This window comes from Mustelus asterias, chromosome 14 (assembly GCF_964213995.1).
Source record: "Mustelus asterias chromosome 14, sMusAst1.hap1.1, whole genome shotgun sequence".
Taxonomy (NCBI): domain Eukaryota; kingdom Metazoa; phylum Chordata; class Chondrichthyes; order Carcharhiniformes; family Triakidae; genus Mustelus; species Mustelus asterias.
In genome coordinates this window covers 6,030,495-6,048,112 of record NC_135814.1, presented here as the reverse complement: position 1 = coordinate 6,048,112, position 17,618 = coordinate 6,030,495, and the positions used below count along the sequence as shown (strand labels likewise).

Here is a 17,618-nt window from a genome sequence, read left to right as displayed (position 1 = left end):
CAATAAAGACTGGGATGAAAGCTGGGATTCGAGCATTTACTAATTGGACCATTAAGGGACTCTGATTTCTGCCTTTATAACAGTCTGCCCTGCAACCTGCTTGACCCTTGAGTTTATGAGGATGATACAGGCAGATTTGCTCCCAATTAACAAGCTCAGCCACAATCATTAATTCACTTTTTATGTCAGGATGGCCTAGATTTTCCGATCAATATTAGTTTAATACCGGTGGTAAACCGTTAATTTGAGCCATTTATTTATTAAATTACTTTTTATAAATGTATTATACCACCAGCATCAAAAGAACACCAATCATAAAATCTCCATTTATGAGGCCAGTCCATTGGTTTAACCATCACTTCAGAGTTTATTTTGTTATTAATGCAGGATTATGCTCCTTTTCTCAATACAGAAAGGCACAGGAACTTTCTGGAACTTTCGAAACAAGCAGTGGCCACCAAAGGGTAAGAACATAAGAAACCAAAATCCTGGAACTCCCTCCCTAATAGCACTGTGGGTGTACCTACACCACATAAACTGCAACGGTTCAAGAAGGCAGCTCACCACTACCTTTTCAAGGACAATTAGGGATGATTAATAAATAGTGGCCGAGCCAGCGATGGCTACATCCAGTGAATGAATAAAATGGAAAATAGGAGGGCTGAGGAACCATGGAGGCATCATAGAATCCCTACAGTGCAAAAGGAGGCCATTCAGCCCACCGGGTCTGCACCAACCACAATCCCACACAGGCCCTATCCCCATAAAGCCACGCTTTTACCCTACATAGTCCCCCTGACTCCAAGGGGCAATTTAGCATGGCTAATCCACCTAACCCGCACATTTTTGGAGTGTGGGAGGAAACCGGAGCACCCGGAGGAAACCCACTTGGAGGAAATCCACGTGCAAACTCCACACAGACAGTCACCCAAGCCGGGGATCGAACCTGATTCCCTTGCGCTGTGAGGCAGCAGTGCTAACCACTATGCCACCGTACGGCCCCATTCGGCCTATCGAACTTGCTGTGCGAATACTTACAGCTAATCAAGTCTTGATACTGATACCAGCTTTTTGCGTCTTCTCCACCCTACAGTGTTCAAACCCAATGTTTCAAGTCTTGATTAGCTGTAAGTATTCGCATTCCAACCATTATTCTGTAAATTGAGTCTGTGTCTTTATATGCCCTGTTTGTGAACAGAACTCCCACTCACCTGAAGAAGGAGCTTAAGGCTCTGAAAGCTTGTGTGGCTTTTGCTACCAAATAAACCTGTTGGACTTTAACCTGGTGTTGTTAAACTTCTTACTGTGCTGACCCATTCTGCCAAAGTGCATCACCTTGCAATTCCCTGTGTTAAATTTCACTTCTCTGCCTATTCTACCAGCCTCTCTATGTCTTGCTTTAGTCAATCAGTGTCATCATCACTGTCAGCCACATCCACTTGTTTAGAGGAAACATGATGGCTATTTTTGTGCACAGCAAGCCCCCACAAAGAGTAATGTGATAATAACCAAACAATCTGTTTTAGTGATGTTACTTGAGGGATAAAATATTGACCAGGGCACCAGAAAGAATGCCCTGATCTTCTAAATAGTGCCATGGGATATTTTATATCCACCTGAGGGACAAAAAGGTCATTTCATTTAACATTGCTTCTGAAAAGCAGCACCTGTGGCAATGCAGTATTCCCTCAGTCTGTCTCTGAGCCAGCCTAGATTCTGTGCTCAAGTGCCTAGAATGGCATAACCTTCTGACTCAGGCCAGAATGCCATGGCTGACACAACATCCAAAGATACAAGAGAGTAAAATTCAGAGGAATCATAGACCCCACAGGGCAGAAGGAGGCCATTCAGCCCATTGAGTGCACCGACCACAATCCCACCCAGGCCCTACTCCCACAACCTTACACATTCACCCTGCCAATGCCCTGACACGAGGGTCAATTTAGCGCGGTCAATCAACCTAACCCGCACACCTTTGGACTGTGGGAGGAAACCGGAGCACCCGCAGGAAACCCACGCAGACACGGGGCGAACGTGCAGACTCCGCTCAGACAGTGACCGGGGGCTGGAATTGAACCCGGGTCCCTGGCGCTGTGAGGCAGCAGTGCTAACCGCCGTGCCACCGTGCCACCAACAACAGCCATAGTAGGGTATGAAAGACAAAAACAGACTGTGATGGAGAAACCAAGAGGCTGGGGTCTACAAGTGAAAGCCACTCCACCCCTTAAAAACAAATCCCAACCTTGCCCCCCACCCCCCCCACCCCCCCCCCCCCAGCGACAGCCTCTTCAATCAAAGGAGAAGCCAGAACAATCTCTGAACTGAATGAATATGCACAAAATAGCTCAGCACAACACAGAAGTAAATAGTCAATGGAAAAACAGAAAAATGATCGCAGAAACCAAGCAGGTCTGCCACCCCTGTGAGGGAAACAAGAGAGAGGGATAATCTGGGCAGTCAGTTTATATCAAACCCTCTGCCGCAGCTGATAACAGGTTCAATTGAAATGAATAGTGTAATGTTTCCCATTGAAACATACCCCCACACTCCAGTGGACTTTTGACCCACTGTTACCATGTTTATAAAGCTTGTTTTGACAACTTACTGTATCACCAGATTGCCAAGTAATGACAGTTCAATAGAAGCTTATGCTGTAATTTAGAGTTCTTATCAGCTTGTTTGCTTTTAATTGCTTGGGCTCATTACCCTTGCCGAGCCTGGTGTATAATGAAGATTAGACTATAATGAAGAAGATAGGCGATTATATTCCTGATCATTTGGAAACAAACATCTTCTCAATGGTTATTATTTCCATAAACTTATCAGGAACTCTTGCAACGAGGCTGATAAGTTTACGGCTTTCATATTAGGAGGCAGCGTTTGAACTATCTATCATGAGAGAGTTGGGTGGGAACAATCGAGCACACAGGGCTAGTGTAGAATCTGCACACACAGCAGCGGAGAATACCACAAGTTTTACAAGTTGTGTAAAGAAAGAACTTGCATTGATCTGGCGTCTTTCATGAATGTAGGTGTTTGGCAGCCAGTGAGGTACTACAGTGATGTGTAGTCACTATTGTAATGTAGGAAACGTAGCAGTCAAATTGTGCACAGCAAGCTCCCACAAGGGGCAATTTTTTTCGTATTCATTCATGGGACGTGGGCGTCGCTGTCGGCCAGCGTTTATAGCCCATCCCTAGTTGCAAGTCAACCACATTGCTGTGTCTCAGGCCGGGTAAGGACGGCAGATTTCCTTCCCTACAGGACATTAGGATACCAGATACGTTTTTCCAACCATGGTTTCATGGTCATCCGTAGATTCTTAATTCCAGATATTTTTTATTGAATTCAAATTCCACCAGCCGCCGTGGCGGGATTCGAACCTGGGTCCCCAGAACATTAGCTGAGTTTCTGGATTAATAGTCTAGCGATAACACCACTAGGCCATCGCCTCCCTTTGTGATAATGTGATAATACAAAGCTCATCGGTTTTAGCCTTTGATCTTGCGCCGCCAAACCTATTGTTCTTTAATTTCTGCTGTTCTCTGCCCTAACACAGACTATCCCCTTTTCCTCCCACCCTCCCCCCTTTCATTTCCTTAAAACCTGTTACGTTTCTAACTTTTCCCAATTCTTTTGAAAGGTCAGTGATCTGAAATAGAACATAGAAAGCCACAGCACAAACAGGCCCTTCGGCCCACAAGTTGCGCCGATCACATCCCCACCTCTAGGCCTATCTATAGCCCTCAATCCCATTAAATCCCATGTACTCATCCAGAAGTCTCTTAAAAGACCCCAACGAGTTTGCCTCCACCACCACCGACGTCAGCCGATTCCACTCACCCACCACCCTCTGAGTGAAAAACTTACCCCTGACATCTCCCCTGTACCTACCCCCCAGCACCTTAAACCTGTGTCCTCTCGTAGCAACCATTTCAGCCCTTGGAAATAGCCTCTGAGAGTCTACCCTATCCAGACCTCTCAACATCTTGTAAACCTCTATCAGGTCACCTCTCATCCTTCGTCTCTCCAGGGAGAAGAGACCAAGCTCCCTCAACCTATCCTCATAAGGCATGCCCCCCAATCCAGGCAACATCCTTGTAAATCTCCTCTGCACCCTTTCAATGGCTTCAACATCTTTCCTGTAATGAGGTGACCAGAACTGCGCGCAGTACTCCAAGTGGGGTCTAACCAGGGTCCTATAAAGCTGCAGCATTATCTCCCGACTCCTAAACTCAATCCCTCAATTAATGAAGGCTAGTACGCCGTATGCCTTCTTGACCGCATCCTCCACCTGCGAGGCCGATTTAAGAGTCCTATGGACCCGGACCCCAAGGTCCTTCTGATCCTCTACACTGCTAAGAATGGTACCCTTCATATTATACTGCTGCTTCATCCCATTGGATCTGCCAAAATGGATCACTACACACTTATCCGGGTTGAAGTCCATCTGCCACTTCTCCGCCCAGTCTTGCATTCTATCTATGTCTCGCTTCAACTTCTGACATCCCTCCAAACTATCCACAACACCACCTACCTTGGTGTCGTCAGCAAACTTACCAACCCATCCCTCCACTTCCACATCCAGGTCATTTATGAAAATGACAAACAGCAAGGGTCCCAGAACAGATCCCTGGGGCACTCCACTGGTCACTGACCTCCATGCAGAGAAAGACCCCTCCACAGCCACTCTCTGCCTTCTGCAGGCAAGCCAGTTCTGGATCCACAAGGCAACAGCCCCTTGGATCCCATGTCCTCTCACTTTCTCAAGAAGTCTTGCATGGGGGACCTTATCGAACGCCTTGCTGAAGTCCATATAGACCACATCCACCGCTCTTCCTTCGTCAATGTGTTTGGTCACATTTTCAAAGAACTCAACCAGGCTCGTAAGGCACGACCTGCCCTTGACAAAGCCGTGCTGACTACTTTTGATCATACTAAACTTCTCTAGATGATCATAAATCCTGTCTCTCAGGATCCTCTCCATCAACTTACCAACCACTGAGGTTAGACTCACCGGTCGGTATTTTCCCGGGCTGTCCCTGTTCCCTTTCTTGAATATAGGGACCACATCTGCAATCCTCCAATCCTCCGGAACCTCTCCCGTCTCCATCGACGATGCAAAGATCATCGCCAAAGGCTCCGCAATCTCCTCCCTCGCCTCCCACAGTAACCTGGGGTACATCCCATCCGGTCCCGGCGACTTACCAACCTTGATGCCATTCAATAGTTCCAACACATCCTCTTTCTTTATGTCCACATGCTCGATCCTTTCTGTCCACCGCAAACCAGCAGTACAACCACCCAGATCCCTTTCCACCGTGAATACCGAGGTAAAGTATTCATTAAGCAGCTCCGCCATTTCTAACGAAATGCTGCTCTCTTCACAGAGGCTGCCCGGCCTTCCCATTAACGGAAATGGTGGCTGCGATTCTCCCATTGCGACCCGCAGCTTTTCTGTCAGCTCACGGTGGGAGACGCGCATCTCCGGCCTTGAACAGGGATTTGCGCATTCGCTGGGAACGCATGGGTATCTCCCAGAGCCGGCGAACTGTCGCTGGTCAGACCACGCTGGGAACTGGCAGGAAGGCAGGTAGGTAATTTAAATCTTTTTTGCATGTATTTGAAATATGTTTATTAGCTCATTAAGGGACCTTCCAGGTCCCGATCGAATCTCCCACCCTGCCAGGAGTACTTCATTCCGGCGGGATTCAGACGAGCTCCCCACATTCAGGGAACTAGCGGGAGACCCCGCCGGAATGAAGGGGGGAGCAATTGGGGCCCCCCCCAAGGGATCAGGCAGTGGGCATGGGCACCCTGGCTGTGCCAGCCTGTGCCCCCTGGCACTGCCCAAGGGACAAAGTGCCCATGCCGAGGGAGCACCTTGGCACTGCCCATCGGGCATCAGGCAGCGTCAAGGGGGCAGGGTCTACTGTGGGTGGGGCCTAAGGGCAATCGGTGAGAGTGGGGGGTCCCACTGCCACTCTGCAGACAGGATTGGGCTGGGCTGGAAGGAGGGCAGCGATTGGGGTGGACTAGAGGGGGGGGTGGTCTGCCTCTCGGGGGGGGGGGGGGGGGGGGGGTTCTGACCCTGGGGAGGGGGGTCAGTGGTGGGGGGGACGGGGAAACTGCTTCCGGGTCTGGGTGGGAGGATCGCCACTGCTGGGTGTGGGGGGCTTAACATCGGGGTGCTGAACATCGGGGTGCTCCGGGACAGGGGGGTCAGGGCTGGCCCGGGAATTGTGAGGGCCGCAATCGGGCCGTGGGGGGGCTGGAGGGGCAGTACTGCGGGGGTCCCGGGCTGGCCAGCAATCAAGCTAGCCAGCAAACGGGCAGACTGGCAGATTGGGGCCACTGTGCATGTGCAGAGTTCCAGAACTGTCAAACTCTGGCGCGAATAGGCCCCGCCCCCTGGGTTGTTAATGAGATTCACGACTGGGACCTCTGCAGTGCACAGAATGCGGAGATTCAGGTGAGAAACTGAACTGAGAAAACTGTCGGGATTTAGAACAGTTCTCCCACCAATTCAGGACTTTTGGGAGAATTGCAGCTGGTGTTTCCATTAATTTCTGTTTTCATATCAGAATTCCAGCATCTTCAGTCGTTTTCTCGTTTTTGCTCTCAGTTGTAGTGATGTTGCCTGAGGTATAAATATTGGCCAACAGACTGGGGAACAGTGTCTGTACAGCGCGCAAGAAACAATGCTTTTCACTGTAACCCAGTACATGTGACAATAATAAATCAAATCAAATAATACCTCTGCTGTTCTTTGAACTGGTATTATGGGATGTTTTATGTCTACCTCGAGAGCAGGCAGGGCTTTGGTTTGACACTGCGTCTGAGGAAGTGCATCCCAGCAGTAAGCGTGTTGTCAGCCCTCATTTTGTCCTCAAGTCACTGGAGCGGGAGTTGAACACCTCAGAACCGGCATCTTACTGGACATGTGCATATAGGCTTTAGAATAAAATGATGAAGGGGATAGATAGAGTGAACGTTCAAAGACTGTTTCCTCGGGTGGATGGAGCTATTACAAGGGGGCATAACTATAGGGTTCGTGGTGGGAGATATAGGAAGGATATCAGAGGTAGGTTCTTTACGCAGAGAGTGGTTGGGGTGTGGAATGGACTGCCTGCAGTGATAGTGGAGTCAGACACTTTAGGAACATTTAAGCGGTTATTAGATAGGCACATGGAACACACCAGGATGATAGGGAGTGGGATAGCTTGATCTTGGTTTCAGATAAAGCTCGGCACAACATCGTGGGCCGAAGGGCCTGTTCTGTGCTGTACTGTTCTATGTTCTATTGGCTGGCGGGATTTTCCAGACCCGCCGCTGTCAATGGGGTTTCCCATTGTTCACACCCTCTGCCTCCAGGAAACCTGTGGTGATGATGGTGGTGGGGGTGGGGAGGGAGGGGAGGGTGTCTGTCACCATTGGCAGGACTGAAAGATCTCACCAGTATTTGCCCCATTGAGTCTGCACCAATTGTCCAAAGGAGTACCCGACCTAGCAACCGCCCCCCGCACCCCCCCCCCCCCACCCCCCGTTTCCACGTGGTGATGTTGACGTCACATCGCCAGAGTTCTCATGCAACAGTGTGAAGCTCTGGGTGTTCACTTGAGGATGTGTCCATGAAGATCCTGATGTTCCAGGCCTCAGACGATATTACTCTTACCTTTGGTGTGTTTCCACCACAAAAGGTGATCCCTCTGGACGTGGCCATCCAGTCAAGAAAGGTGACTATGTTCAGGGCATCTTTTCTAACCTTCTCCCCAGAGCGGGTCCCAAAGAGGAGTGCTCAGCCGCAGCCGCTGATAGATACCCCACCTCGTCCAAGTGCTAGACGGCCACCTCCATCTCAGATCATGACTAGAAGCTTCCGGAAAATACAATCCTAGTCCGATCACCACTTTCAGGTCACTGAAGAGTTCTTGAGATGTGCTCGGAAAGAAAGATGCCTTTGTGTGACATCTTGTAGCAAGTAGAAACCATTGCCTGCCTGCTTCCACATGTATCCTGACAGAACAGAACTTGATCTAATAGTGAGGAAAGCAAGACAATTGGAGGTTAGAGTCATAGAGGTTTACAGTATGGCAACAGGCCCTTCGGCCCAACTTGTTCATGCTGCCTTTTTTTAAAAACCCGTAAGCTAATCCCAATTGCCGCATTTGGCCCATATCCCTCAATACCCATCCTACCCATGTAACTGTCTAAATGCCTCTACTACTACCTCTGGCAGCTCATTCCAGACACTCACCACCCACTGTGTGAAAAAATTGCCCCTCTGAACCCTTTTGCATCTTTCCCCTCTCACCTTAAACCTATGCCTTCTAGTTTTAGACTCCCCTATCTTTGGGAAAAGATATTGACTATCTAGCTGATCTATGCCCCTCATTATTTTATAGACATCAATAAGATCACCGCTAAGCCTCCTACGGTCCAGAGAAAAAAGTCCCAGTCTATCCAGCCTCTCCTTATAACTCAAACCATCAAGTCCCGGTAGCATCCTAGTAAATCTCTTCTGCACTCTTTCTAGTTTAAAAATATCCTTTCTATAATAGGGTGACGAGAACTGAATTATTCCAAGTGTGGCCTTACTAATGTCTTGTACAACTTCAACAAGACATCCCAACTCCTGGATTCAATCCTGGTTCTGCTACAGCTTTTGTCTGTCGGAATAGTCATTGAGATATTCCAAATGAGCTTTCATGAGCTTTCGGAGTGCTGCTCCTTCATTAGGTGACTCATCTGATGAAGGAGCAGTGCTCCGAAAGCTCGTGATTCCAAATAAACCTGTTGGACTTTAACCTGGTGTTGTGAGACTTCTTCTTGTTGAACATACTCAATGATTGATCATCAGCAGCCCTCCAAGGTGGAGAATTCCAAAGATTCACCACCCACTCAGTGAAGAAGTTCCTCCTCATCTCAATCCTAAATGGCCTCCCCTTTATTCTGAGTCGGTGCCCCCAGATTCTAGATCCCCCCAGTCTGCAGAAACATCCTTCCTGCATCTTACCCTCTCAAGCCCTGTAAGAATTTAAAATGTTTCAATGAGATTGCTTCTCATTCTTCTAAATTCTACAGAATACAGGCCCAGTCTCCTCAATTTCCCCTCATGAAACAATCCCACCATCCCAGGAATGATAGAGTGAGGCAGGAGAGATTAAATAAAGAAGGGTGATGACACAAGGCTAAAAGAGAACAGCAATGGGAACACTAAAGAAACAGAGCATGGAACTAGAGGAGGCGTAAATGGTAACAGTTGCTGTCTGGAGAAAACAGTGGCATGGGTTATAGCTTGAAATTGTTGAGTCCAAACAGCTGTGATTGTCCATTTGAAGGATGAGATTCCAATTCTGAAGCTTCTCTTGAGCTTCATTGGAGCAGCATAGGAGCCCGAGGATAGAAAGTGGGAGTGGAGTGGAGGACTAAAAAGGTAGGTGACTGGAAGCTCCGGGTCAAGGTGTGGGCTCGATGGAGTATAACGTTTCATAAAGCAATCACACAATCTGTGTACGATCCCTTCCAGTGTAAAGAAGACTGCATTGTGGGAAGAGAATGCCTATGGCAGCAGGTGAGAGCAATTTGTTATTGATCAAGTGTTTTGAAGCAAATCTTGCAAGCGTTGAGTTAGTTACACTCAGGAAAAACTTAGATAGACATTTGAAGAGAAGACATAGAAAGAAATGGGCTAAGAGTAGGGGAATAGTCAACTCCAATGTGAAGTTTTTGATTTGATTTAATTTATTATAGTCACATGTATTGGTATACAGTGAAATGTATTATTTCTTGCGTGCTATACAGACAAAGCATACCATTCATAGAGAAGGAAACAAGAGAGTGCAGAATGTAATATTACAGTCATAGCTAGGGTGTAGAGAAAGATCAACTTAATGCAAGATAAGTCCATTCAAAAGTCTGACAGCAGCAGGGAAGAAGCTGTTCTTGAGTCGATTGGTCATAGAAGATCATAGAACCCTACAGTGCAGAAAGAGGCCATTCGGCCCATCGAGTCTGCACCAACCACAATCCCACCCAGGCCCTACCCCCATATCCCTACATATTTTACCCACTAATCCCTCTAACCTACTCATCTCAGGACACTAAGGGGCAATTTTAGCACAGCCAATCAACCTAACCCGCACATCTTTGGACTGTGGGAGGAAACCGGAGCACCCGGAGGAAACCCACGCAGACACGAGGAGAATGTGCAAACTCCACACAGACAGTGACCCGAGTGGGAATCGAACCCAGGTCCCTGGAGCTGTGAAGCCGCAGTGCTAACCACTGTGCTACCGTGCTACCGTGCCGCCCCATAGGTATGTGACCTCAGACTTTTGTATCATTTTCCCGACAGAAGATGGAGGAAGGGAGAATGTCCGGGGTGCGTGGGGTCCTTAATTATGCTGGCTGCTTTGCTGAGGCAGCAGGAAGTGTAGACAGAGTCAATGGATGGGAGGCTGGTTTGCGTGATGGATTGGGCTACATTCATGACCTTTTGTAGTTCCTTGCGATCTTGGGCAGAGCAGGAGCCATACCAAGCTGTGATACAACCAGAAAGAATGTCGCCAGCACAGAAAATGGGGTAACATTTCTGTGCTAAATTTCTGTGATGATCTGGCTTCTGTGAATAAAAACAGCAATGTCAGTGTCAATTTCAACAGAATTCAAAATCCTCTGAACTCTGATGGTTTACATTTTCACATCTTTTGAGTGAAAGTCCAATCGCATTAAACTAATAACACAAAGTATGTTTGCATCGCTCCGGTATTGATTGTCACTGGAACGCCACATCTCATGATCTGCAGGAAGCTGAATTACAAAATGCCAAATGATAACAAGAATGAGCAAATTCCTCAGCCTCAGAATATCCAATCCTTAATGTTTCATAATGAATGACTCCATCACCAGGGATAAGGATGCCATTAAAGTACATTTGTCATACCTGTCATCAGGGATGTCAATAACATTTAAACTATGAAAATTAATGCGGAGTTAATCAAATGGATAAAACCTTTCAGGAATCAATGGAACGGCAGATTGTTTAACCCCACCCCCCCCCAAAATTCACCACTTTAAACATTCACCCCCTAGCCACCACTGACCCACAGTAGCAGCAGTGTGTACCATCTACAAGATGCACTGCAGCAACTCACCAAGGCTCCTTGGACAGCACCTTTCAAACCTGTGACTTCCACTGCTCAGATGGGCAAGGTCAGCAGGGGAAATCCCTTAAAGCTTTCCCTCCAGGTCACGTGCCATCCTGACTTGGAACTGCATTGCCATTTCTGCATTGTCGCTAGGTCAAGATCCTGGAATTGGGGCGGCACGGTGGCGCAGTGGTTAGCACTACTGCTTCACAGCTCCAGGCACCCGGGTTCGATTCCCGGCTTGGGTCACTATCTGCGTGGAGTTTGCACTTTCTCCCTGCGTCTGTGTGGGTTTCCTCCAGGTACTCCGGTTTCCCCCCACAGTCCAAAGATGTGCGGGTTAGGTGGATTGGCCATGATAAATGTCTGGGATTACAAGGAATAAGGGCAAGGGAGAGAGCCTGGGTAAGATACTCTGTCAGAGAGTCCTGATGGGCCGAATGGCCTCTTCTGCACTGTACGGATTCAATGAACGCCCTCTTTCACAGCACTATGTGTGTACCGACGCCACAGGGACTCTCGTGGTTCAGGAAGACAGGTCACCACCACCTTTTCAAGGGTAATTAGGGACGGTCAGTAAATACCAGCTTGTCAGCAAATCCCTGAGGATGAGCTGAAAGACAGAAGTAAAACATCAGAAAAGCCCATTTGCCCCATTATCAACAACATGCATTTTACCTAATGTCTTAAACTTGGAATAACTGTCCAAGGAGAAGTATAGAATAATGTCAAAATGATTGTGTTACAATAAGGAGAGATGACTGCAACCAGAGTTATAATGAGGGATCTTGAGAAAGCTTCAAAAGGTGGAGTTGACAAAAGAGTGTAGGAGGTGTTTGGAGAAAATGTTCCAAAGTGTAGAATCACCCGCACCTGTAGGTTTGGCCCTTAAAGGTGCAGTAATGGGAGCTGCAGGTTCAGAGAACTGGAACATGCACATAAGATTGCAGAGCTAGACTGGAGGGAGGCTGTGGAGCACTCATAGATGAGGAGGATTTTAAATTCAAAGTGTAGAAATTGAGAGGTTAACTAAGAGGCACTGGAGAGAGCTCCCAATCCATCGAACCAAAACTCCTTCAATTCTGTGTCCCTGCTATGTTACCAATTACCTGGTAGTTTATCTGATTAAAAATAAAAGGTCACTCATTTGAGATGGAAATTGTTTTTTCTAAGAGGGTGTTGAGGCTCTGGAACTCTCCTCCTCAAAAGACAGTGGAAGCAGAGTCTTTGAATATTTCTAAGGCAGAGTGAGATAGATTCCTGATTAACAAGGGGGTGAAGGGGGTTGGTGGGAATGTGGGGTTAAGGTTACAATCAGATCAGCCATAATCCTATAGAATGGCAGGGCTGGCTTAAAGGGTCTGACGGCATACTCCTGCTTTTAGTTCTTGTGTTCTTGTGTACGTCACAAGGATAGATGTGTTGGCGACTAATGGCTGAGGTGTGGGGGGCAAATCATGCGTTGAAACCTCCAGGAATAAATTCAATCACAGTTGGCAACCTGAGTGTCTCCTAACTTCATTCCTGAAAGGTCTGGTTTAAATATTTAGACAATCTTTCCTGGTCCTCATCTCAATCTGCAGAAATAATTTTTCAATGTCTACTCTGTCCGTTCACCTTTATATATTTCCTCAACATTTAACCCTTGGAGCCCAGCTATCATAATTTCCATTGCACTTCATCCATGGTAAATATATCCCTTCATAGGTGTAGTGCCCAGAACTGCTCACAGAGCTCCAGGCGTGATTGACATTAGCTCTACATCTTTGCAAGAAAAACACATCCAATATCAGTGGAACATTTTCTTTTCATTCGGGATGTATTCTATTAAACACATTTAACTCACAATACCAAAACCAGGGCTTTGTATAGGGTTATGATCTGGCAGATGGTAATTGCCACAAAAACCAAATCCCAAAGGGAAACTTGACCAATGTACCACAACTCTTTTTTTGTATTTTGACCATAAGAAGATAGGTTTACTGTATTCAGAAGACACAAATGCCAATAACCCTTTGGGAATTTTAAATATTAAAATAAAATTAAAATACCAATTAAGAAAAGAAAACTTAAACATTCAAGATTATATTTATACAGTGATTATCAGTCTTACAAAACATTACCCCAAAAGACTACCCACTAGGTCAGACTCACAAATTAACATCAAAGAACAAAGAACAAAGAAAATTACAGCTCAGGAACAGGCCCTTCAGCCCTCCAAGCCTGCACCAACCATGCTGCCCGACTGGACAAAACCCCTTAACATTCCGGGGACTATATCCCTCTAATCCCATCCTATTCATGTATTTGTCAAGACATCCCTTAAATGTCATATTCTTTAGACAGAATCTCTTAGAGATGTTTAACTGCGAAAATCCAGTAATTTACCCCCAGGGTGAAGTTATTGTCACTTGAGTGAGGCGTAACACACAATGGGTGGGATTTTCCAGCCACGCTCACCCCAAAACCGGAAAATCCCATCTGAGGTCAACAGATCTTTGCATGGTCTGATCCTGCCTGCCACAAATCCCATCGCGGCAGGACGCCCAATATCTCAGTCCTCACTTCCTCTCTGCTGTGGAACTTCACACTTTAGACACCAGATTGCTATTTGCAGCCTTAAGACTTTTCTGGCTTAACTGGGTAGATTTAAAACTGCTTCTCTGGCTTGGCTGGAAATTTTCCTCATTTTGCCTCTTCAAAATTATTTTCCAAAGACAGAACAGCACCTCATGTGCGCTTACTTTGCCACTCCCAACACTCTTCTTAAGTATTATTTTCCCCCTTCATGTTTGATTCCATTGTCTTTAATACCTCTTTGAAACTTAGTGTTCCCAGAATATAAAATCTTTCCTGTTCTCCCTATTGCCCCAACTTATGGGTTAAATAAAATTCAGGAAATTGTCTTATTTAATTGTGACCTTTTCCAAATTGTAAACTCTATTTACCCTTTCTTTGAAATGTCCAAACCCTCACTTATCTCCTAATGCAAATTTATACTTACATCTGATCTAGTTATGCAAGTTTCAACTTGGCCATGTTTACTTGAAGTGCAAACCGGGGACAGGATTTTCCAGCCCTTCCAGCCTGTAGGATCTTCCAGTTCCACTGAAGGCAACCCCCTGTTCCACACAGATTCCTGGTGGTGGAGCGGGCAAGCCGCACAAAACGTCATAGATATCAAGAGGACAATCAGTCCCCCGTTTAATTAAGTTAGTTTCACACACACATATGAATACATGCAACACACACACACACACACACACACACGCCTGCTTCACAGAATAACACAATAAACCCCATAATAATAACATTGTCACAATTGCTGGTGCATGACTTTTATCCTTTTCTATTTCAGACTTCCAGATATAAAGGCCAAAATTCCATTCGGTTTTTAAATTATTTTCTCTGCCTGTTAATGACATTATCCTCACAGCTCGATTGAACTGGAGACCAGCGTCAGCAGGGAATCAGTGAGTCAGTCTCTTGACTCTTTTCCGGACCCTCAAACCACTTCAGAAACTTTGACTACAAAATCCCGGCTGACACTTACAATGCAGTACAGAGGGACTGCTGCACTGTCCAAGGTGCCAGCTTCAGATGCGGGAAGTGTTGTGGCAACATCACTGAAGTACTAACCATGAGGCTCAGGCTAATGCTCTGGGGTCGCGGGTTCAAATCCCACCTCGGCAGTTGGTGGAATTTAAATTCAATAATAGTAAGTTCCTACCTTACACGACTTCCTTGTTTGATAAAGCCTTGGTATGCCCCATCATGTGAGTGATTATCTGCTTACTTACTTTTCTTTCCTTGAGGGGTCTGGTTTAGCTCAGTTGGCTGGACGGCTGGTTCGTGATGCAAACCGACGCCTACAGCGCAGGATCAATTCCCGTACCGGCTGAGGTTATTCAGGAAGGCCCCGCCTTCTCAACCTTGTCCCTCGCCTGAGGTGTGGTGATCCTCAGGTTAAATCACCACCAGTCAGCTCTCCCCCTTGATGGGGAGAGCAGCCTATGGTCATCTGGGACTATGGCGACTTTTCTGTCCTTGCGGGGATGACAGCCATGATGGGGCAGAGACCTCAACACGTTTTAACAGGGAGATGATGTTGAGGTTTCTGGAAGCTGGTTCCTCTTTATTTTAAGCACTTTTCCAACATGGGAAAGAAGCTGTGCCAGGAATGGCTGCAGCTGAAGTGTATCCCGAATGGAGAGATTAATCTGGAATGTCCAAATCTCTCGGTCCAGAGCTGCAATAATGGCTGTTTAATGTTGAAATGTTCCCTGGTTTCCTCTGCCAGTTTGCACTGACTTCTTTGAAATTCCCACTGCTTGTATTGCTCAGAGGCTCCCCCTCTGTGTCATGTACAGGTACTGCATCATGATTCACTGTACAGTAACTGCACAAACCTAATCCTGCCCTTACATTGCTGGAACTTATTTTTTAGTTTATCTATTAGCGTCACAAGCAGGCTTATATTAACACTGCAATGAAGTTACTGTGAAAATCCCCTAGTCGCCACACTCTGGCACCTGTTCAGATACAAGGTTGAGAAGGCGGGGCCTTCCTGAATAACCTCAGCTAGCACGGTAGGACAGTGGTTAGCACTGCTGCTTCACAGCTCCAGAGGCCTGGGTTCGATTCCCGGCTTGGGTCACTGTCTGTGTCGAGTTTGCACATTCTCCTCGTGTCTGCATGGGTTTCCTCCGGGTGCTCCGGTTTCCTCCCACAGTCCAAAGATGTGCGGGTTAGGTTGATTGGCCATGCTAAAAATTGCCCCTTAGAGTCCTGAGATGCATAGGTTAGAGGGATTAGTGGGTAAATATGTAGGGATATGGTTGTAGGGCTTGGGCGGGATGTGATCGGTGCAGACTTGATGGGCCAAATGGCCTCTTTCTGCACTGTAGGGTTTCTATGATTCTATGATACACTGTGGGAGAAATTAGCATGGCCAATGCACCTAACCAGCACGTCTTTTAGACTGTGGGAGGAAACTGGAGCACCCAGAGGAAACCCACGCAGGCACGGGGACAAACTCCACACAGACAGTGACCCAAGCCGGGAATCGAACCTGGATCCCTGGCGCTGTGGGCAGCAGTGCTAACCACTGTGCCACCACGCTGCCCATCTGATTGGCTCCCATTGAAAAAAGCCTGTTCATCGTTTGCGACCTTGTTGTTTGCAGGTTTGGCGAGAATGCAAACCCCTGTGAATGGTGGGATTTTACTGTAATAACTCTCAAATTTTGGCACTTTGGTTCCAAAAAAAAGCAGGGCGGCACGGTTGCCAGTGGTTAGCACTGCAGCCTCACAGCGCCAGGGACCCAAGTTCGATTCCAGCCTTGGGTCACTGTCTGTGTGGAGTTTGCACATTGTCCCCGTGTCTGCATGGGTTTCCTCCAGGTGCTCCGGTTTCCTCCTACAGTCCAAAGATGTGCAGGTTAGGTGGATTGGCCATGCTAAATTGCCCCTTAGTGTCCCAGGGCATGTAGGTTAGGAGGATTGGCCGTGGCAAATAGGCACGGTTATGGGGATAAGGTGGGATGGTGGGCCCTGGGTAGTGTGGGCCCTGGGTAAGATGATCTTTTGGAGTTGGTGCAGACTCAACGGGCTGAATGGCCTTCCTCTGCACTCCCCCACTGCATGGGGATTCTAGAATAGGCTGAATGGCCTCTTTCTGTGCCATTATGGCTCAGTGGGTGGTATTTAATGGAGGCGCTGGAGATCTCACCAGAGCCAAGTGTCACCTCTTTTACAGAGGTTGCCAAATTATCTGGACAGTGGCCGGCCTTTCCCATGATCAAGGACCTGTGGAAAGAAAGGACTTGGGTTAGAGGGAGACAGCAGAGCAGCTGGGATTGCTCTCCTTAGAGCAGAGAAGGTCAAGGGGAGATTTAATAGAGGCGTTCAAAACAGTGAAGGGTTTTGAAAGAACAGAACAGGACAATCTGTTTCCACTTACTGGAGGGTTGGTAACCGGGGGAAGGATTTAAGTTAATTGCCAAAAGACCCGGGGAAGAGGAGAAGACATTGTCTTCAGGCAGCGTGCTGTGATGGTCTGGACTGCCAGACAGGGTGGTGTAAACTACAACATTAACTTTCAAAAGGGAATTAGAATGTATTATTGAGAAGAAAACGTTTTCCAGGCTGCGAGGGGAGAGCTGGAGGAGTGGGATAATTGGATAGATTTTTCAGAGTCAGCACAGGCACGATGGGCCAAATAGCCTCATTCTGAGCAGAATAATTCTAATTTTTAGTTCTGTAACCGCATCGCCCCTTTAAGGTGCGGGTGTTTCTGGGTCATGGGATCGTCATGGGATTTTACAGATGCACCATAGAAAGCATTCTTTCTGGTTGCATCACAGCTTGGTATGGCTCCTGCTCTGCCCAAGACTGCAAGAAACTACAAACAGTCATGAATGAAGCCCAGTCCAGCCTCTCATCCATTGATTCTGTCTAAACTTCCCAC

General features: G+C 47.1%; 1 pseudogene; it reads right to left on the bottom strand.

Annotated features, from left to right (window-relative positions):
* LOC144504114 (large ribosomal subunit protein uL24-like) overlaps positions 1–5,485 on the bottom strand; it is a 76,478-nt pseudogene extending 70,993 nt beyond the window's left edge.
* Positions 5,486–17,618: the final 12,133 nt, after the last annotated feature.